We start from the raw sequence: 23,056 nt of genomic DNA, 5'->3' as shown, positions 1-23,056 counted from the left end.
TTTGTCTACTGAGTTACCTAGTTGCCCTTAAGAGCTTATTTAGTTTTAATTATTCCAGAATATCCATTTTTACACCTTCATATGATGAAACCCACTCAATATCAGTTTATAGAAATATTTGACCCAAATATTCAAGAGTATAGAAGGGTAAGGGAAAAGGTGCAAAATATGGTGTTCTGGGGCAGCTAGGTGGCATAGTGGATAAAGCACCGGCATTGGAGTCAGGAGTACCTGGGTTCAAATGCGGTCTCAAGACACTTAATAATTACCTAGCTGTGTGGCCTTGGGCAAGCCACTTAACCCCATTGCCTTGAAAAACAAAAACCTAAAAAAAAAAAAAGATATGGTGTTCTTCCTTGTAAGTGGAAAGGTGGGTTGAGGGGAAGGTAGTTTTCTGAGCCATCAGTATCAGTCTCCCCAATATCCTTTATTTCATTCCTAATGATGATCCATGTGTTACCTGACTAAAGTTCAATAATGTAAAGTAAACGTACAGGTTGTCTAACCTTGCAGATTCTGCTTTTCTCTTTCTCCATACCTTATTGGTGGGTGGGAATAACTTCCTATTGGTTCTTCAAGGAGGTTCTCCCCTATCTTTAAAACAAAGACTGGACAACCTGAGAGGATCTCCTGAATTCTTTTCCTTGCATCAGGAGGGGTAAGTCTGGACACACACCAGTTCACAAACTAAACTACTGCTGGGAAGGGGGAAGAGGACAGCTGGGATTCCTTTCCATCTCTTTATCCAGTGACTCTTCTATAGTCTCTGTTTGTAAGAATCTTAATCACTTATGGTTTCACCACTCACAGATTTCTCTTAAAACCCTGAACTTCCAAAATTTCAGACATATTTTTGCAACTGTGAAAGCTACAGTTTTACTTATATGTCCTCCTAAACCTTCAAACCCAACATATCCAAAATGGAACTATCTTTTATTTATTTTAGGTTTTTTGCAAGGCAATGGGGTTAAGTGGCTTACCCAAGGCCACACAGCAAGGTAATTATTATTAAATGTCTGAGGCCCAATTTGAACTCAGGTACTGCTGACTCCAGGGCCGGTGCTCTATCCACAGCGCCATCTAGCCACCCCTCTTTTTTTTTTTGAGAAAGATTTTATTGATTTTGAATTTTACAATTTTCCCCCTAATCTTGCTTCCCTCCCCCGCCACAGAAGATAATCTGTTTGTCTTTACATTGCTTCCATGCTATACATTGATCTAAATTGAATGTGTTGAGAGAGAAATCATATCCTTAAGAAGGAAAAAAAATAAAATATAAGCGATAACAAGATTACATAATAAGATGACGATTTTTTTTAAAAGGCAACAGTCTTTGGTCTTTGTTCGAACTTCACAATTCTTTCTCTGAATACAGATGGTATTCTTCATCACAGATACCCCAAAATTGTGCCTGATGGAATGAGCAAGTCCATTAAGGTTGATTATCACTTCCATGTTGCTGTTAGGATGTACAATGTATTTCTAGTTCTGCTCATCTCACTCAGCATCATGTCATAGAAGTCTTTCCAAGCTTCTCTGAATTTTCATCCCTCCTGGTTTCTAAAAGAACAATAGTGTTCCATGACATACATATACCACAGTTTGTTCAGTCATTCCCCAATTGATGGACATTCATTCAATTTCCAATTCTTTGCCACCACAGAGTTGCTATAAATAGTTTTTGTGCAAATGATTTTTTTACCCTTTTTCATGATCTCTTCAGGGTATAGACGCAGTAGTGGTATTGCTGGATCAGAGGGTATACACATTTTTATTGCTCTTTGGGCATAATTCCAAATTGCTCTCCAGAAAGGTTGGATGAGTTCACAGCTCTACCAACAATGTATTCAGTGTCCCGGATTTCCCACATCCCTTCCAACAATGATCATTGTCTTTTCTGGTCATATTGGCCAATTTGAGAGGTATGAAGTAGAACCTCAGAGCTGCTTTAATTTGCATTTCTCTAATCAGTAATGATTTTGAGCAATTTTTCATATGACTATAGATTGTTTTGATTTCCTCCTCTGTAAATTGGCTCTGCATATCCTTTGACCATTTGTCAATTGGAAATGGCTTTTTTTTAATAAATTTGACTCAGTTCTCTATATAGTTTAGAAATAAGTCCTTTGTCAGAAATAGTAGTTGTAAAAATTGTTTCCCAATTTACTTCGATCTTGGTTACAGTGGGTTTGTTTGTGCAGAAGTTTTTCAATTACGTGTAATCAAAATTTTCTAGTTTGTTTTTAATGATCTTCTCCATCCCTTCCTTGGTCATAAACTGCTTCCTATTCCACATATCTGACAGGTAAACTTTTCCTTGATTCTCCTAGTTTGCTTATAATATTGTCTTTTATGTCTAAATCATGTACCCATTTTGATTTTATCTCGGTATAGGGTGTGAGATGTTAATCTAATTCAAGTTTCTGCCATACTTACTTCCAATTTTCCCAACAGTTTTTATCAAAGTGAGAGTTTTTAATTCCAGAATCTGAATTCTTTGGGTTATCAAACAGCAGATTACTATAATCATTTCCTGTTATCTTTTTTGCACCTAGTCTATGCCACTGATCCACCACTCTATTTCTTAGCCAATATCAGAAAGTTTTGATTACTGATGCTTTATAATATAATTTTAGATCTGGTAAGGCTAAACCATCTTCTTTTTTACTTTTTAAAAAAATAATTTTATTTATTGCAATGGGGTTAAATAACTTGCCCAAGGTCACACAGCTAGGCAATTATTAAGTGTTGGAGGTCACATTTGAACTCAGGTCCTCCTGAGTTCTGGGCTGGTGCTCTATTCACTGCGATACCTTGCTGCCTTCTCTTTTGCACTTTTTCCATTAAATTCCTGAATATTCTTGACCTTTTTTTCTCCATATGAATTTACTTACAATTTTTTCTAGCTCATTAAAGTAACTTTTTGGAAGTTTGATTGGTTAGGCACTAAATAAGTAATTTAATTTAGGTAGAATTGTCATTTTTATTATATTAGCTTGGACTATCCATGAGTAGTTGATATTTGCCCAGTTATTTAAATGTGATTTTATTTGTGTGAGAAGTGTTTTATAGTTGTTTTAATAGAGTTTCTGAGTCTGACTTGGCAGGTAGGCTCTCAAGTATTTTACAATCTGTCTGAAGTTACTTTGAATGGTATTTCTCTTTCTAGTTCTTGCTGTTGTATCTTGCTAATAATATATAGAAATGCTGAGGATTTATGAGGGGTTTTTTTATCCTGTAACTTTGCTAAAGTTGCTAATTGTTTCTAGTAGTTTTTTAGATGATTTTTTGGGATTCTCTAGGTATATCATTATGTCATCTGCAAAGAGTGAGAGTTTTGTTTCTTCCTTCCTAATTCTAATTCCTTTAATTTCTTTCTCTTCTCTTATTGCTGAAGCTAACATTTCTTTTTCTTTTTCTTTTTCTGGCAAGGCAATGGGTTTAAGTGACTTGCCTAAGGTCACACAGTTAGGCAATTATTAAGTGTCTGAGGTGGGATTTGAACTCAGAGGGCCGATGCTCTATCTACTGTGCTACCTAGCTTCTTAACACAATATTGAATAGTAGTAGTGATAATGTGCCTCCTTGTTTCACCCTTGATTTTATTGGGAATGCCTCTAGCATATCCCCATTGCATCCCCATTGTTGATGGTTTCAGATAGATACTGCTACTCCTTCTAAGGAACAAACCATTTATTCCTACATTCTATAGTGTTTTTAGTAGGAATGGATGTTGTATTTTGTCAAAGGCTTTTTCAGCATCTATTGAGATAATCATATGATTTCTGTTAGGTTTGCTATTGATATAGTTAATTCCAACCCTGCATTCCTTGGATAAATCCTACTTGGTCATAGTGTATTATCCTATTGATAATTTGTTGTAATAGCTTTGCTAAGATTTTATTTAAGATTTTTGTATCTATATTCATTAGGTCTCCCTAGGTCTATAATTTTCTTTCTCCGTTTTGACTCTTCCTGGTTTGGGTAGTTGATATCCAATCCTAATCACAGCCTAGCATACCCTGATTTAAATTCTCAAGCCACCTAAAGCTCTGGTTATAAGTAATTACTATGTTACAATATATTGATAATTGATCTGTCTGACATTAGGTATGTTAAAATAGAAAGTCAACAATATGCCAATAAAGTCATTAACCCTATGGGGTTTTACTTTAATATACTGCACCTGGAGTGCGGGGAGTTTGAGAGAACCACTCTCAGCCTCAGCTGAGGTGGGATTGCATTACAAGAAGCTCTTACCTTTCAGACCTGGAATCTGACTCATTTAAAAGGATTTTCCATATGACTTCTACCTGTAAAGGATAACTAAAACACATAAGGGAACTTGTCCTTGTGTTCTATGTACTCTTTAATAGCAAATTGCCATAATCATGCCAGGTGCACAATAATTAAGTATAAGAGTGAGCCATTAGAATTCTATCCTCTAAAAATCCTTAACAATTGCAAATATTTAGTCTCTTATTGGTCTATTTTTTAAACTGCTTTAAAGGAGAGATCTATTCTTCAGCTAGAATTTTTTGTTCATTTCAAATAGGGCTAAAGTTAAAATAGAAAAGTACTTATTGGACATGTGCAGTTATAAAATAATTTTCCAGTACACTTGTTTATGCAATTTTTAAGCTTTTGGTTACAACTCAATGTGACAATCATTAATGAATCTATATCATATTGGAACCCATGTTCTTATATAAAATATTCTGATACTAGCTTAAGATCATAATGTATAATTCTTGTTCTTTATAGAACTTCTAATTTTTTCCTATTTACTGGGTCTCTGTTAAATAGCCCTCTCTGGTTTTGCTTGCTCAATCTTTTTCTTTTTTCAAGATTTGTTTCTCTAGGTTACCAGATGTACATCTCCAATAGTGACCTCTGCAGAATGCCATTCAGCTGTACCAGTCCTGATAGCTACCATCCTATGGACTTTGCCTCAGTTGAATTCCCATTACAATGCATTCACCTCCAAATGGACTCTGAAAAGCCCAGATGAATCTGGGTCCCAATAACTTGAGGGGGGAAATGATGCAGGGAATTATGGACATAGCAGATATTGTGATTAGAAACAAATTTTGTGGAAAATATTGCTTGTACCTATCTGGGGAATTCTATTGTTCAAAGTAACTCATTTTAGGAGTAGCCTTGGCTTGTTCACCTTTCCTTTTTCCAGCTACCTGACTTTAGTCTCTGACAGGAAATGACATGTTGGACTTAGAGGTCAGACACCTTGGGACAGGAAGGATCATTTCATAACTTGTCTATTTGAGAACACCTGGAGCCAGATGTTAGACCACTCCCTGTTACCCCGTCCAACCCACTTACAGAAGTGTATTTAAGTCCAGAAGAGAGGCAAAGGCCCTTTTTGCTCTTCTTTACTCTACCTTCACCTTGCAAGGATGTCTATCTCTGTCACTGTTAGGCCATGTGCTCCTGGCCTAGGCCTTCTGGAGAACCATGGGTCCCTATGCCAAGTAGTGGAGGTAAGCTCGCCCTTATGGTGTTATCTCTTGCTCTCTCAAACCTCACCTAGCCTGTCCTCAAAGTGCTTTCTGTTTCTCCAGGAAGAGAAAAGGTTTTAATTTGTTCACTTTGCAACCATCTATAATAAATCCTAACCATTTTTACATCCCAGGGATGCACATGAATTCATTCACTATTCAAGGCCTCTAAATCTTTAATTAGTCACCCCAATCATCCACAACACTTGGAAGTCAGCATTGTGGGAGGTTTGTAAATACTAATGGGGGAGCTCCTTTAGAAGTGAATAAATCAGTGTTTTGATCCAGAAGTCTAAGATGCAAATTTTAATTCATGGGATTACAAGTAAATTCACAGAGTTCTTTAAGGGGACAGCAAGGTCAAAGAAGTGAAATTTTTAATAGAGATCATTAAGAGAAAAGAAGGCAGCTGCAACTGTGTACTCAGAGATAAACTGAGCAGCTGGGCTGGTGAGAACAGCAGCCAGGTAGAGGGTTATAGCTTTATATAGGAGTTTTGCATACTTGTCTATATCAGGAAGAGTGGGGGGGGCAGGTGCCAAGGAATGGCTAACATCTGACCATGAGGTGTCAGGCATATACCTTGGCAGAGCATGTGATTCATGATGGAAGAAAGGGAAGGGAAGGGTTAAGGTTACTTCTATTATCTCAGTAGATTTACACCTCAGAAGGCTTGTGGTAACTCCCATCATCTCAGTACCCAGTTCCTGTGGGAAAGTCCTGCAGGGAATTTGGGGAAAAAAGTTAAACATTTACATTGAGTTTGGGTTTTATCCAAGACTGGACTAAAGGAGAACAGGGAAGGGGTTTGATAGGTAGAAAAGAGAAAAGTCACAGGAATTTCTGTGTCAAAGGAGGTATTCAGGGTGTGCTGGAGTCAGATCTGCCTTTACAGATTTTAGAATTTTCAGTATGAGCATTATATCTCATAAATCAGCAATAAGAGCTTAATTGTCTAGTTTTTTTAAAGTGATAAAAATTTCACACATTAAACTTTAAAAGTGTTTTTTCCTTAGGAAAGCATGATTGCTAAACATTTCTCAGTGAGAAAATAATTATTTTTCTTAATAACCAATTTTAAATGTGGGACCAAAATATCCTCTTTCTAATTACTAACCAGTTATTAGTAGAAATTTTTCTATTTTCTCATTCAAAAGCCCAATCCTTTTGAAGGACCAGGCTAACAGTGAGACATTTTCCTCAATCTTGGGGGAGGAGACGAACCCCCTACCCAACTGGGTAGCTTATTTCTGAAGGTAATGGGAATCTGAATTCCAGACTATTAATTCAATAATTTGATGGGCTATGGGGAAAGAGATCCATCATTGTTAATCACTTGATTTTCACACTCAGGAACAGTCTTTCCCAAAGATATTTGAACATTCTAGCACTCCTTGTGGAGTTTTTGATTACCAAGAGAAGCACTGATCTTAATTTATTATTTGCTAATATAATTAAGAAATTATTAATTGACCAGAATCTAGATGTCTTGGACTTTTCATTCATATCATCTCTATTGCTTGAACTTAAAAGAAGAGCAGTTTAAGTTTCAAGGAATAAAGTCATCTCCAGACTGCAGTTCTAGTTACTATAGATTAATAATAAAAGTTATTTAAGTAATATTTTAAGCTTTACAAAGTACTTTTATACAAATTTTATTTGAACATTACAACAATCCCTGAAAGTAATATAAACATATATAGTAATATACATATATATATATAAAATATTGGTGTATGTTTACTCATTCTTATATTATGGAAAGTCAAGAATCTGTTTTCTACTGATGTTAAAACAAGGAAACACACCAAAGAATTTAAGATTAAGACTGCATAAAATTTTTTAAATTGTTTTTTTATTAAAGATATTAAGTTTTACAATTCCCCCCCACACACACACAGAAAGCAATCTGTCAGTCTTTACTTTGTTTCCACATTGTACATTGGTCCAAATTGGGTGTGATGAGAGAGAAATCATATCCTTGAGGAAGAGGAAAAGAAGTCTAAGAGGTAACAAGATCAGACAATAAGATATCTGGTCTTTTTCCTAAATTAAAGGGAATAGTCCTTGAACTTTGTTCAATCTCCACAGCTCCTTATCTGGATGCAGATGGCACTCTCCTTTGCAGACAGGCCCAAATTGTTCCCGTTTGCTACTGATGCAATGAGCAAGTCCTTCAAGGTTGAACATCACTCCCATGTTGCTATTAGGGTGTACAGAATTTTTCTGGTTCTGCTCATCTCACTCAGCACCAGTTCATGCAAATCCCTCCAGGCTTCCCTGAAATCCCTTCCCTCCTGGTTTCTAATAGAACAATAGTGTTCCATGACATACATATACCACAGTTTGCTAAGCCATTCCCCAATTGAAGGACATTTACTTGATTTCCAATTCTTTTCCACCACAAACAGGGCTGCTATAACTATTTTTGTACAAGTGATGTTTTTACCCTTTTTCATCATCTCTTCAGGGTATAGACCCAGTAGTGGTATTGCTGGGTCAAAGGGTATGCACATTTTTGTTGCCCTTTGGGCATAGTTCCAAACAGTTCTCCAAAAAGGTTGGATGAGTTCACAGCTCCACCAAGTGTAATACTATCCCAGATTTCCCAAAACCCTTCCAACAATGATCATTATCCTTTCTGGTCATATTGGCCAATCTGAGAGGTGTGAGGTGGTACCTCAGAGATGCTTTAATTTGCATTTCTCTAATAGTAAATGATTTAGAGTCAATTTTTCATATGGCTATGGATTGCTTTGATCTCCTCATCTGTAAATTGCCTTTGCATATCCTTTGACCATTTGTCAATTCGGGAATGGCTTTTTTTTAAAAAAAATATGACTCAGTTCTCTGTATATTTTAGAAATGAGTCCTTTGTCAGAATCATTTGTAAAGATTGTTTCCCAATTTACTACATTTCTTTTGATCTTGATTACAGTGGTTTTATCTGTGCAAAAGCTTTTTAATGTAATCGAAATCATCTAGTTGGTTTTTGGTGATGTTCTCCAACTCTTCTTTAGTCATAAACTGTTCCCCTTTCCATAGATCTGACAAGTAACTAGTCCTTGATCTTCGGATTTGCTTATAGTATCGTTTTTTTTATGTCTAAGTCCTGTAACCATTTGAATCTTATCTTGGTAAGGATGTTAGGTGTTTGTCTAATCTAAGTTTCTTCCATACTAACTTCCAATTATCCCAGAGAGACTGCATAAAAATTTAACAGTGGGGAGAGAAACACCAAGATGGAAGGAGAATTTCAAGACCCACGTGGACATTTTTGAATACTTGTCTATACCTAGTTTTGTGGTGGGGGAGGGGGGCTGGTGATTGGTGCTTTGTGAATCAGTGTTTTCTTAGAGATACCATTGGTTGGGAAGGGAGGGCCTGGCTGACCAATCAGAAGCAAAGGGTGTTGCTCCTCATTGTTAAACCTAGAGCTTACATATTTATAGGGAGAGACAGACCCCAAAGGTTAGACAGCTTGGGGGCCACAGACAAAATGGTAAAGGAAACAAAGAGAAAAAGAAAAGAGAGAGCTAAGAAGTACAAAGGCAAAAAAAGAAGGAAATCCACAACTCAGAGAAGGAAATCCACAACTCAGAGAAGGAAATCCTCAACTCAGAAAAGGAAACCCACAATTGAGAGAAAGAAAGGCACAGCTACTCCGAGTGGGAAATCCATAGCTCCAAATGAAAAATCCGCAGCTCAGATAAAGAAGTCAACATCACAGAAAAGGAAATTGGGATCACAATCCTACTGTATGGCCCAGGTTAGTTGGCAGAGCTTAGCTTAGCTCTTTTCTTTCTTTCAACCCCAAACTTCATTCCTTTTCCATTTTCTTTCCCTTTACTCCCAAACTCCCTACTGTCTCACTCTGCACCCTTAACTAACAGCTTTCATTTCTATGTAACTCCTATAAACTCTTTGCTGGCTACTTTTCCTACTTTAGTCTCACACTTTCTTTACCCTTCTCCCTGAGTCCCACTTCCCTCTATCTTAATTTCCCCTTTATCTTAAGCCACCTCCACTCCCTTCACCTAGCATTTCTTCCCAGTAGCCTCAACTCTCTTCAATGCCACACCTTTTCTGTTTCTTAGTTCTACCCTACTCTTATATTCCTTTTAAAGTCTTCTTCCCCTTTATCTTTTCTACCACTTAGACTTCTCTCTTCCTTTGTAGGTGCTAAAGAAGTTAAACAAAGACAATTCCACGAATTACATGGGAGGTGTCATCCAGTACATCCATGACTTTCATAATAAAAATGAGGCCAAACCAGGCAAGAAGTTTTCCATAACTGAAAGCCTCCTCCCAGAGCCAGAACAAGAAGTCCCTCAGGACCTAAAGAAAGAGTGTGGTGAGGGAGGTCCATAGAGCCCCATATCGAGCACGACTCTCAAAAGCCCCGACCTATAACCATGGTGACTCAGAATTTATGAGGAAACATCAGGGATTTGGAGGGCAAAGGACATTGAAAAAATAAGATCGGAGTTGAAAAATAATAAAAAAGGAGGGGGACATAAGCAGTCTCATTTCAAAGGAATATGCTTTTGTGTGTTTTCTGAAAATGTGATGGGAATTTTGAACAGAATGCTAGCTGAGGTTGGCTGTAGGGAGAGCATTTGGGAATTGAACAGGTAAGTGAGTTCCTAAAAGGATAGGACAACAGCAGTAGAAAATATATTAAAGAAATAAAAATCTTTAGAATTTGAAATTGTAAAGGAATGTTTTTCATATTGATCAATTACATATGTAATGAACATCCAGTTGAGATTTCTCAGAGCTCCATTTCCCCAGCAGATTCTGGCTTGGGAATTAGAGATTTACAACTCTGACAATTCCTACATTCCTGGGCTTGTGCTGGTCTTGTGTAAATTAAGTGAATCAAAGACTGTACCTCCTGTTCCTGTCACAGAACTCCCCTGCAAAGTAATCAAGACTTGTAACAATCAACTTAAGAACCATTCCCACAGGACTCTAGAACATATGTATTATCCTGCCTGGGAAATCTCTCAAGACCTAGGAATGATAGAGTTATAATCCACCTCCATCCCTTTTCTACTTGTGGTTTATGCCTTTATTTCAGCAGGTTAAAGTCTCCTCAGGAGAACTTCAGGTTTGCAAACCATATTCCTCACTCGGAAATTAATTAAACTACTACTTGACTGCTGATATACTTGCCTCTGACCAGCTCTGCTTCCCCTCTGATCATTCCTGGGATACCAGTACAAAAAAAAAAAATTCTGCTAACAAAATGTATACAAATAAAGTACACAATGGATACTATCATGAACCTAGATCCTGAAAATGACCTCGACTTCAACTTTTACATATGAAAAAATGGGACCTCACGGAGATCCACAAAGGAGGAATTTTTATTAAAGATATTATTTGAGTTTTACAATTTTCCCCCAATCTTACTTCCTCCCCCCCCCCCCCCCGCCCACGGAAAGCACTCCTGTTAGTCTTTACTTTGTTTCCATGTTGTACCTTGATCCAAATTGGGTGTGATGAGAGAGAAATCATATCCTTAAGAGAAGTCTAAGAGGTAACAAGATCAGACAAAAGATAATCTGTTTTTTTCCTAAATTAAAGGGAATAGTCCTTGAACTTTGTTCAATCTCCACAGCTCCTTATCTGGATGCAGATGGCACTCTCCTTTGCAGACCGCCCAAAATTGTTACCGTTTGTTACTGATGGAATGAGCAAGTCCTTTAAGGTTGAACATCACTCCCATGTTGCTATTAGGGTGTACAGTGTTTTTCTGATTCTGCTCATCTCACTCAGCATCAGTTCATGCAAATCCCTCCAGGCTTCCCTGAAATCCCTTCCCTCCTGGTTTCTAATAGAACAATAGTGTTCCATGACATACATATACCACAGTTTGCTAAGCCATTCCCCAGTTGAAGGACATTTACTTGATTTACATTTCTTTGCCACCACAAACAGGGCTGCTACAGCTATTTTTGTACAAGTGATGTTTTTACCCTTTTTCATCATCTCTTCAGGGTATAGACCCAGTAGTGGTATTGCTGGGTCAAAGGATATGCACATTTTTGTTGCCCTTTGGGCATAGCTCCAAACAGTTCTCCAGAAAGGTTGGATGAGTTCACAGATCCACCAACAATGTAATAGTGTCCCAGATTTCCCAAAGCCCTTCCAACAATGATCATTATCCTTTCTGGTCATATTGGCCAATCTGCAAGGTGTGAGGTGGTACCTCAGAGATGCTTTAATTTGCATTTCTCTAATAGTTAATGATTTAGAGCAATTTTTCATATGGCTATGGATTGCTTTGATCTCATCTGTAAATTGTCTTTGCATATCCTTTGACATTTGTCAATTGGGGAACAGCTTTTTTAAAAAAAATATGACTCAGTTCTCTGTATATTTTAGAGATGAGTCCTTTATCAGAGTCATTAGTTGTAAAGCTTGTTTCCCAATTTACTACATTTCTTTTGATCTTGATTACAGTGCTTTTATCTGTGCAAAAGCTTTTTAATGTAATCGAAATCATCAAGTTGGTTTTTGGTGATGTTCTCCAACTCTTCCTTAGTCATAAACTGCTCCCCTTTCCATAGATCTGACAGGTAAACTAGTCCTTGATCTTCCGATTTTCTTATTGTCCTGTAACCATTTGGATCTTATCTTGGTAAGGATGTTAGGTGTTTGTCTAATCTAAGTTTCTTCCATACTAACTTCCAATTATCCCAGCAAGACTGCATAAAAATTTAACAGTGGGGAGAGAAACACTATGATGGAAGGGGAAATTAGAAGACCCAAGTGGACATTTTTGAATACTTGTCTATACCTAGTTTTCTGGTGGGGGAGGGGGGGCTGGTGATTGCTGCTTTGTGAATCAGTGTTTTCTTAGAGATACAATTGGTTGGGAAGGGAGGGCCGGGCTGACCAATCAGAAGCAAAGGGTGTTGCTCCTCATTGTTAAACCTGGAGCCCACATATTTATAGGGAGAGACAGACCCCAAAGGTTAGACAGCTTGGGGGCCACAGACAAAATGGTAAAGGAAACAAAGAGAAAAAGAAAAGAGAGAGCTAAGAAGCCCAAAGGCAAAAAAAGAAGGAAATACACAACTCGGAGAAGGAAATCCACAACTCAGAGAAAGAAAGGCACAGTTACTCCCAGTGGGAAATCCATAGTTCCAAATGAGAAATCCCCAGCTCCGAATGAGAAATCCCCAGCTCCAAATGAGAAATCCGCAGCTCAGATAAAGAAGTCAACATCACAGAAAAGGAAATTGGGATCACAATCCTATTGTATGGCCCAGGTTAGCTGGCAGAGCTTAGTTTAGCTCTTTTCTTTCTTTCAACTGCAAACTTCATTCCTTTTCCACTTTCTTTCCCTTTACTCCCAAACTCCCTACTGTCTCACTCTGCACCCTTAACTAACAGCTTTCATTTCTATGTAACTCCCATAAACTCTTTGATGGCTACTTTTCCTACTTTAGTCTCACACTTTCTTTACCCTTCTCCCTGAGTCCCAGTTCCCTCTATCTTAATTTCCCCTTTATCTTAAGCCCCCTCCACTCCCTTCACCTAGCATTTCTTCCCAGTAGCCTCAACTCTCTTCAATGCCACACCTTTTCTGTTTCTTAGTTCTACCCTACTCTTATATTCCTTTTAAAGTCTTCTTCCCCTTTATCTTCTCTAACACTTAGACTTCTCTCTTCCTTTGTAGGTGATAAAAAAGTTAAACAAAGACAATCCCACGAATTACACGGAAGGTGTCATCCAGTACATCAATGACTTTCATAATAAAAATGAGGCCAAACCAGGCAAGAAGTTTTCCATAACTGAAAGCCTCCTCCCAGAGCCAGAACAAGAAGTCCCTCAGGACCTAAAGAAAGAGTGTGGTGAGGGAGGTCCATAGAGCCCCATATCGAGCACGACTCTCAAAAGCCCCGACCTATAACCATGGTGACTCAGAATTTATGAGGAAACATCAGGGATTTGAAGGGCAAAGGACATTGAAAAAATAAGATCGGAGTTGAAAAATAATAAAAAAGGAGGGGGACATAAGCAGTCTCATTTCTTGTTTTAAATTAATTTTTATTAAAGATATTATTTGAATTTTACAATTTTCCCCCAATCTTACCTTCCACCCCCCGCGCCCCCCCCCCCCGTAAAGCACTCTGTCAGTCTTTACTTTGTTTCCATGTTGTACCTTGATCCAAATTGGGTGAGATGAGAGAGAAATCATATCCTTTGAGAAGAGAAGCCTAAGAGGCAACAAGATAAGACAAAAAGATATCTGTTTTTTTCTAAATTGGAGGGAATAGTCCTTGTACTTTGTTCAAACTCCACAGCTTCTTATCTGGATACAGATGGCACTCTGCTTTGCAGACAGCCCAAAATTGTTCCAGTTTGTTACTGATGGAATGAGCAAGTCCTTCAAGGTTGAACATCACTCCCATGTTGCTATTAGGGTGTACAGTGTTTTTCAGGTTCTGCTCATCTCACTCAGCATCAGTTCATGCAAATCCCTCCAGGCTTCCCTGAAATCCTTTCCCTCCTGGTTTCTAATAGAACAATAGTGTTCCTTGACATACATATGCCATAGTTTGCTAAGCCATTCCCCAATTGAAGAACATTTAAGCCATTTCCCAATTGAAGGACATTTACTTGATTTCCAATTCTTTGCCACCACAAACAGGGCTGCTATAACTATTTTTGTACAAGTGATGTTTTTACCCTTTTTTTCATCATCTCTTCAGGGTATAGACCCAGTAGTGGTATTGCTGGGTCAAAGGGTATGCACATTTTTGTTGCCCTTTGGACATAGTTCCAAATAGCTCTCCAGAAAGGCTGGATGAGTTCACAGCTCCACCAACAATGTAATAGTGTCCCAGATTTCCCAAAACCCTTCCAACAATGATGGTTATCCTTTCTGGTCATATTGGCCAATCTGAGAGGTTTGAGGTGGTACCTCAGAGATGCGTTAATGATTTAGAGCAATTTTTCATATGGTATAGATTGCTTTGATTTCCTCATCTGTAAATTGCCTTCGCATATTCTTTGACCATTTGTCAATTGGGGAATGGCTTTTTTAAAAAAAAATATGACAGTTCTCTGTATATTTTAGAAATGAGTACTTTGTCAAAATCATTAGTTGTAAAGATTGTTTTCCAATTTACGACATTTCTTTTGATCTTGATTACAGTGGTTTTATCTGTGCAAAAGCTTTTTAATGTAATCGAAATCATCTAGTTGGTTTTTGGTGATGTTCTCCAACTCTTCCTTAGTCATAAACTGCTCCCCTTTTCATATATCTGACAAGTAAACTAGTCCTTGATCTTCCGATTTTCTTATTGTCCTGTAACCATTTGGATCTTATCTTGGTAAAGATGTTAGGTGTTTGTCTAATCTAAGTTTCTTCCATACTAACTTCCAATTATCCCAGCAAGACTGCATAAAAATTTAACAGTGGGGAGAGAAACACCAAGATGGAAGGGGAAATTAGAAGACCCACGTGGACATTTTTGAATACTTGTCTATACCTAGTTTTGTGGTGGGGGAGGGGGGCTGGTGATTGGTGCTTTGTGAATCAGTGTTTTCTTAGAGATACAATTGGTTGGGAAGGGAGGGCCTGGCTGACCAATCAGAAGCAAAGGGTGTTGCTCCTCATTGTTAAACCTAGAGCTTACATATTTATAGGGAGAGACAGACCCCAAAGGTTAGACAGCTTGGGGGCCACAGACAAAATGGTAAAGGAAACAAAGAGAAAAAGAAAAGAGAGAGCTAAGAAGTCCAAAGGCAAAAAAAGAAGGAAATCCACAACTCGGAGAAGGAAATCCACAACTCAGAGAAGGAAATCCTCAACTCAGGGAAAGAAAGGCTCACTTACTCCCAGTGGGAAATCCATAGCTCCAAATAAGAAATCCCCAGCTCCGAATGAGAAATCTCCAGCTCAGATAAAGAAGTCAACATCACAGAAAAGGAAATTGGGATCACAATCCTACTGTATGGCCCAGGTTAGTTGGCAGAGCTTAGCTTAGCTCTTTTCTTTCTTTCAACCCCAAACTTCATTCCTTTTCCACTTTCTTTCCCTTTACTCCCAAACTCCCTACTGTCTAACTCTGCACCCTTAACTAACAGCTTTCATTTCTATGTAACTCCCATAAACTCTTTGCTGGCTACTTTTCCTACTTTAGTCTCACACTTTCTTTACCCTTCTCCCTGAGTCCCAGTTCCCTCTACCTTAATTTCCCCTTTATCTTAAGCCCCCTCCACTCCCTTCACCTAGCATTTCTTCCCAGTAGCCTCAACTCTCTTCAATGCCACACCTTTTCTGTTTCTTAGTTCTACCCTACTCTTATATTCCTTTTAAAGTCTTCTTCCCCTTTATCTTCTCTAACACTTAGACTTCTCTCTTCCTTTGTAGGTGATAAAAAAGTTAAACAAAGACAATCCCACGAATTACACGGAAGGTGTCATCCAGTACATCAATGACTTTCATAATAAAAATGAGGCCAAACCAGGCAAGAAGTTTTCCATAACTGAAAGCCTCCTCCCAGAGCCAGAACAAGAAGTCCCTCAGGACCTAAAGAAAGAGTGTGGTGAGGGAGGTCCATAGAGCCCCATATCGAGCACGACTCTCAAAAGCCCCGACCTATAACCATGGTGACTCAGAATTTATGAGGAAACATCAGGGATTTGGAGGGCAAAGGACATTGAAAAAATAAGATCGGAGTTGAAAAATAATAAAAAAGGAGGGGGACATAAGCAGTCTCATTTCAAAGGAATATGCTTTTGTGTGTTTTCTGAAAATGTGATGGGAATTTTGAACAGAATGCTAGCTGAGGTTGGCTGTAGGGAGAGCATTTGGGAATTGAACAGGTAAGTGAGTTCCTAAAAGGATAGGACAACAGCAGTAGAAAATATATTAAAGAAATAAAAATCTTTAGAATTTGAAATTGTAAAGGAATGTTTTTCATATTGATCAATTACATATGTAATGAACATCCAGTTGAGATTTCTCAGAGCTCCATTTCCCCAGCAGATTCTGGCTTGGGAATTAGAGATTTACAACTCTGACAATTCCTACATTCCTGGGCTTGTGCTGGTCTTGTGTAAATTAAGTGAATCAAAGACTGTACCTCCTGTTCCTGTCACAGAACTCCCCTGCAAAGTAATCAAGACTTGTAACAATCAATTTAAGAACCATTCCCACAGGACTATAGAACATATGTATTATCCTGCCTGGGAAATCTCTCAAGACCTAGGAATGATAGAGTTATAATCCACCTCCATCCCTTTTCTACTTGTGGTTTATGCCTTTATTTCAGCAGGTTAAAGTCTCCTCAGGAGAACTTCAAGTTTGCAAACCATATTCCTCACTCGGAAATTAATTAAACTACTACTTGACTGCTGATATACTTGCCTTGATATACCAGTCCAAAAAAATTCTGCTAACAAAATATATACAAATAAAGTACACAATGGATACTATCATGAACTTAGATCCTGAAAATGACCTCAACTTCAACTTTTACATATAAAAAAAATGGGACCTCAAGGAGATCCACAGAGGAGGAATTTGAACCCAGATCCTCCAACCTGAGACAATGCTAATTTTCTACTATGACACATTGCTTCTATGTTGTCTTTTTTTAAAAATCATTCCGTTCTTGCAATTTCATCAGTATGTCAAGTTCTGATATGAGACTTGTTTGTAGAACTTACTTTGGAGAATTGCCTAGATAATTAAGAGATTAAATGATTGCCAATGATCATATAGATGGGTTAGGTTTCTCATATATATATATATATATATATATATATATATATATATATATATAAAACTATAATGCAAAATTACATGGTAAATGAATTCAACTTTAGGGGAGGGGAGGTTAAGGAATATGACAGCATAAAATTCTGCTTTGTATTTGTGATGTGATGGACTCCACAAATCCATTCTATGGGCTGACCTACAAATCTGAATAAATCCTCATGGATTATAAAATTACTGATTTCTACCTGTATGATATGTGAATACTTAATTCTCCAATGAAATATCTAGTCTTTGAATTTTGTACACTTTGAAAGTGAGGAAATTGAATTTCTATGAAAATAGCCCTAACCTGGGGGTAGGTGAACTTTTTCTACTATTTTGATAACTTCCAATATAAGTAGTTTTCTTTATAAAACACTGTGAGTTGAGGCAGCTAGATGGCACCAGGGCAGCTAGGTTGTGTAGTGGATAGAGCACCAGCCCTGGAGTCAGGATCTGAGTTCAAATCTTGCCTGAGGCACTTAATAATTACTTAGTTATGTGACCTTGGGCAAGCCACTTAACCCCATAGCCTTGCAAAAAACAAAAATAAATAAAACATTGTGGGCTTTATTTCATGAATTAAAAAAAAAGATTATTTTGAGAAAGGGCTTGTAAGTTTCACCAGACTGTCAAAAAGGTCCACAATACAAAAATCATTTAGAATCTCTGTCCTAGAATATGGTCATACAGCTACCAAAGAGGAAGGAAAGGAGAGAAAATTGATTGGCAAAATGCTAAACTGTTCTTAGAAATGTAGAAATTTCATTCATTAAGGCCAGAGTAGTCAAATTATATGAGGCATCTAAATTTTTTTAAAGAAAATGAGCTACTTGAAGGTCAAAGTGGAATCTGGGTACAATTTGCTTTTTTAGGTAGCACATTTATATATATATATGAAAATAAGAGAAATTGTTTAAAAGGATCAAAAGCTAATCAGAGTTTATGAAATCCAATTTGGACAAAAAGCATAGAGTTAAGAAAGTTTCAGTAATCTACTTAAAAGAAAATAAGGTATCAAATCCACATAAAAAAGAAGCACACTAGGGGTGGGGGTGGGGGTGGGGGTGTTGTGAAGCCAAGATGTGGAGGTGAAGAAAGAAATTCCCAGAAACTCATTCCCCAAAATACTCCAAAAGCTGTCAAATTATGACTAGCCAAAATTTAGAGAAGCAGAACTCACAGAAAGACTGAGTGAAACAATTTTCCAGTCCAAGACAACTTAGAAGTTCCACAGGAAAGGTGTGTTCCACTGGGACTGGGGTTTGGAAAAAGCAGCAGTGCAGCCCCAGCCAGAGCCACAGCACAGTGGAGCTGGGCACCTGGGTCTGTAGCAGAGGAGGAGGGTTCCAAACCTCTTGGCCCAGGGATCATCAGGGACAGCCAGAAGGGATGGTGAAAGAGCTCTGCCACACCACAGTGAGTGCAGAGTGGGGCTCCAGCCTCAACCCCCAGCAAGTCCAGAGCTCTCAGCCCATAGGCAGTAAGGGGGTCAGGGGAGACTGCAAAGGTCTCTCTGCTTTCCCTGAGGCAGGACTCAGCTGTTTGTCCACACTCAGATCCTGGTTAAAATAAGCAAACAACAGAAAGAAAGGAATATGACCACAGAAAGTTACTTTGGTCCCATGGAGGATCAAAATACATACATAGATGATGGCAAAATTGAAGCTTCTGTATCCAAAGCCTCCAAGAGAAATAGAAAATGGCCTCAGGCTATGGATGAACTCAAAAAAGACTTTGAAAAGCAATTAAGGAATGTAGAGGAAAAATTGGGAGGAAAAATGAGAGTGATGAAGATAAATCATGAAAACTAAGTCAGCAACTTGGTGAAAGAAATACAAAAAATATGAAGAAAACTGGTTTTTACAGTTTAGGCCAAACAGAAAAAGCAACACAAAAGGCAAATGAGAAGAATGCTTTAAAAAGGAGTTGGCCAGGGGCAGCTAGGTAGCGTAGTGGATAAAGCACCAGTCTTGGAGTCAGGAGTACTTGGGTTCAAATCTGGTCTCAGACACTTAATAATTACCCAGCTGTGTGGCCTTGGGCAAGCCACTTAACCCCATTTGCCTTGCAAAAACCTAAAAAGAAAAAAAAAGGAGTTGGCCAGCTGGAAAAGGTGACAAAAAAAGCTCTCTGAAGAAACTAATTCCTTCAAATGCAGAATGGAACTAAAAGAAGGCAATGACTTTGCAAGAATTCAGGAAGTAATAAAACTAATACAAAAAATTAGAAGAAAATGTGAAATATCTCTTTGGAAAATCAACTGACCCTGAAAACAGATCCAGAAGAGAATTTAAAATTTTTTGGGCTCCCTGAAAGTTATGACCAGAAAAAGAACCTAGACTTTATTTTTTTTTTAGTTTTTGCAAGGCAATGGGGTTAAGTGACTTGCCCAAGGCCACACAGCTGGGTAATTATTAAGTGTCTGAGGCTAGATTTGAACTCAGGTCCCCCTGACTCCAGGGCTGGTGCTCTATCCACTATGCCACCTAGCCACCCCTAGACTTCATTTTTCAAGAATTAAAATAGCAAAATTGCCCTGAAATCTTAGAAGCAAAGGATAAAATAGAAATTGCAGGAATTCACTGATCACCTCCTGAAACAGATCCCAAAAGAAAAACTTCCAGGAATATTATAGCCAAACTCCAAAACTCCCAAGTCAAAGAGAAAATACTAAAAGCTGCCAGAAACAAGCAATTTAACTATTTTGGCTCTACAGTCAAGATTACATAGGATCTGGCAGCATCTACATTAAGGGCTCATAGGGCTTGGAATATAATATTCTGGAAGGCAAAAGATCTTGGTTTACAACTGAAAATCAACTACCCAGCAAAACTGAGCATCCTCTTTCAGGGAAAAAGATGGACTTTGTTTTTTTTGGGGGGGTGTTTTTTTTGTAAGGCAAATGGGGTTAAGTGGCTTGCCCAAGGCCACACAGCTAGGTAATTATTAAGTGTCTGAGACCAGATTTGAACCCAGGTACTCCTGACTCCAGGGCCAGTGCTCTATCCACTGTGCCACCTAGCTGCCCCAAAAGATGGACTTTCAATGAAACAGGGGACTTTCAAACTTTCCTATTGAAACAATCAGAGCTGAACATAAAGTCTGATCTTAAAGTATAGGACTCTGGTGAGCCAAAGAGGGGGTGAACAAGAAGGACCAATTAAGAGGAACTTAATGATGTTGAACCACTTGTATTCCTGCATGGGAAGAAGATACTGATAACTCATATGAACTTTCTCGTAAGAGCAGTTAGAAGGAGCATATATAGACAAGTCACAAGAAGAAGCTGAATATGATGGTATAATATAGTAAAAAGATGGAGTCAATGGTGATAAAGGAAAGTCCTTGGAGGAAGAGAAAGGAGAGGAAGAAAGGGCTAAGATATTTCACATAAGAGTAAAGAAAAAGCTTTTACAATGGAGTGGAACAGGGAAGGCAAGACAGAATAAGGAAATAACATACACACTTAATAGCATATAGAAATCTATCTTACCCTAGAGAAAAATGAGAGGAAAGGGATGGGATAAAGGGGAATGGGGGAGGGAAGGGGGGGAGTAGGTGATAGAAAAGAGGGAAGATCATGAGAGAGGGTATTCAGTCACAACAATCTTCTGAACAGGGACAGATGAAAGGAGACAGAGAATGGAATAGATGAGAGTGGGGAGGAATAGAGTGGAGGGAAATATAGCTAGTGATAACAACTGTAGGAAAAATATTGAAGCAACTTCTCTGGTGGCTATGATGGGTAGGGAACTCATTCCAAAGACAGAGCTATTGGAATCTGAACATAGACTGAAATACAATTTTTTTTTTTCCTCTCTCTCTCACCAGGTTTCTGATCTTTTTGGTGGGGAGAGGGGGTTTATGATTACTCTCACAACAAAGATTAATGTAACAATATAAAATAAACAAAAAAGCACACTAAATTGCAACTAAACCTCAATAACAAGAAATTCATTTCAGAACTAACTGACTTAAAGGATTTGAAACTTGAAAACTGAAAGGTGGAAAAACCAGAGAGCTGGGAAAAAGCCTCATTTGTCTGGTAGCTAAACAAGCTGAGTATGTGTACTGGTCTAGAACAGGAGCTGCTTTATAATGTTATAGATAAATTATATTTATTTGAAAATTATTTTTATTTTTATTTCCAAATATATTACTTCTACCTCAGTCTTATAACAAAGAATAAAAAGGGGAAAGTAAGCATTTAACAAAATGAAATGAGTCAATTTCTTTTAACATTATACAATGTATTCCTCACTGATTATCACCCATCCACCTCTTCAGTCAGGGGATTGTGATTGGTCCACACTCCATTCATAACTTTTTATTCTTTGTAACAGCCCACTTCAAAATAAACATCATTTAAATAGTAAGCATTACTAAGTACTTGCTATATGATAAGCATTTTTTTTGCAAGGCAAATGGGATTAAGTGACTTGCCCAAGGCCACACAGCTAGGTAATTATTAAGTGTCTGAATCGGGATTTGAACTCAGGTCCACTCTATCCACTGTCACCTAGCCAACCCAATGATAAGCATTTAAAACACAAAGAAAAAGCAAAAAGAGTTCTTGCCTTTATGGGGCCTTTACAGTAGAACTTCTTAAACCTGAGGCTTATCAGGTGGATGGAAAAAAATCCATTTTTATTTCTATATAATTGGTTTCCTTTGTAAAATCCAGTTGTGAGGAAAATGTGGGTATTTGGGTTCCACAAGGATGTGAAAGGAGGATTGTTAAATTTACATTACAAAGACTGGACTCTGTCTATTGTTGCCTTATGGGCAATCAATCTGATCTAAAACTTGATGAGATTGCCCCACCTGCTTTTAAGTTAACCTGGAGTCTTGACCTTCTTTTAGCATGCTCAAGGAGATCTAGCTGTTCTTGCTCTTTAGTATAATGATCAGAGTGGGGGAAATATATAGGAACCAATATATCAATTAAATTTGTAACCCCAACCTATAATTGACATGAGGGGGCAGGAACAAAGCCTTTCAAACTACAAAAAAAAAAGCTTCCATTTCTGGAATTTCTTGCCCCTCTCTCCCACCATGAGAAAGGTGTACCATTTTGTTAAGATATCTTAATAAAAACAATTTTAATCACTCTGGACTAAGTATTCTCGAGCCATTTATAACCCTGTGTATTTTTTAAATGTTCTATCAAACTCCATAGGCTCCACTAGATTGCCAGAGTCCATGATAATTCATAAAAAAGGTTTTCTAATGAGAAAGATATCATTTATAGCTCCATAATACAAGATAAAGATAGAGTAGTTGGAAAATTATCTTAAAGAAAAAGTTATTAGCAGATGGGGGAGCTAGGAAATTCTTCTTATAGGTGGTAGTATCTGAACTTGAGGACAGGTGTATAGGAGGTTGGTATTGCTATGGAGTTTGTAAAGATTGTTGGAGGTTCATTTATTAAGAAATCTCATGTTTACTGGTTACTGTAAAGGATTACAAGCAAATACACAGAGTTCTTCAAGGAGGCAGGATGGAAAAGGAGTTGTTTTTTTTTTTAAAAGAAGATAGTAGAGCTGAGGGGCCGAGCCAAGATGGCGACAAGAAGGGATCAAGTCTTAGGAGCTCTCTGATAAAATGTGAAACTAAGGACTCTAACTAAACTTTCCAGAGACAGAACCCACAAAGGGACCCACTGAGGCAGTTCTCCTACTCAAGGTAACCTGGAAAAGAGCAGAAAGGCTCTGCTCCCCCGGGGTCAGAGGGGCGGCCTGCCAGAGGG

The 23,056-nt window shown here is 38.0% G+C and overlaps 3 long non-coding RNA genes across 4 annotated transcripts; all 3 read left to right on the top strand.

Moving 5' to 3' along the window:
• Positions 1-8,886: 8,886 nt before the first annotated feature.
• Positions 8,887-10,614, top strand: LOC141511496 (uncharacterized). 2 transcript variants are annotated; one of them, XR_012475350.1, is made up of 3 exons: positions 8,945-9,285; positions 9,696-10,150; positions 10,600-10,614. It is a non-coding gene; the product is annotated as an uncharacterized LOC141511496 (long non-coding RNA). The 2 variants fall into 2 exon arrangements; XR_012475349.1 differs by lacking the exon at positions 10,600-10,614 and having other exon boundaries at positions 8,887-9,285; positions 9,696-10,056.
• A 1,782-nt stretch (positions 10,615-12,396) lies between these two features.
• On the top strand, positions 12,397-13,550 carry LOC141511495 (uncharacterized). The gene is made up of 2 exons (XR_012475348.1): positions 12,397-12,799; positions 13,210-13,550. It is a non-coding gene; the product is annotated as an uncharacterized LOC141511495 (long non-coding RNA).
• Positions 13,551-15,098: 1,548 nt separating this feature from the next.
• Positions 15,099-16,273, top strand: LOC141511494 (uncharacterized). The gene is made up of 2 exons (XR_012475347.1): positions 15,099-15,502; positions 15,913-16,273. It is a non-coding gene; the product is annotated as an uncharacterized LOC141511494 (long non-coding RNA).
• Positions 16,274-23,056: the final 6,783 nt, after the last annotated feature.

The sequence above is a fragment of the Macrotis lagotis genome, chromosome 2 (genome assembly GCF_037893015.1).
Source record: "Macrotis lagotis isolate mMagLag1 chromosome 2, bilby.v1.9.chrom.fasta, whole genome shotgun sequence".
Classification (NCBI taxonomy): domain Eukaryota; kingdom Metazoa; phylum Chordata; class Mammalia; order Peramelemorphia; family Peramelidae; genus Macrotis; species Macrotis lagotis.
This window is presented reverse-complemented; position numbering and strand designations above follow the sequence as displayed.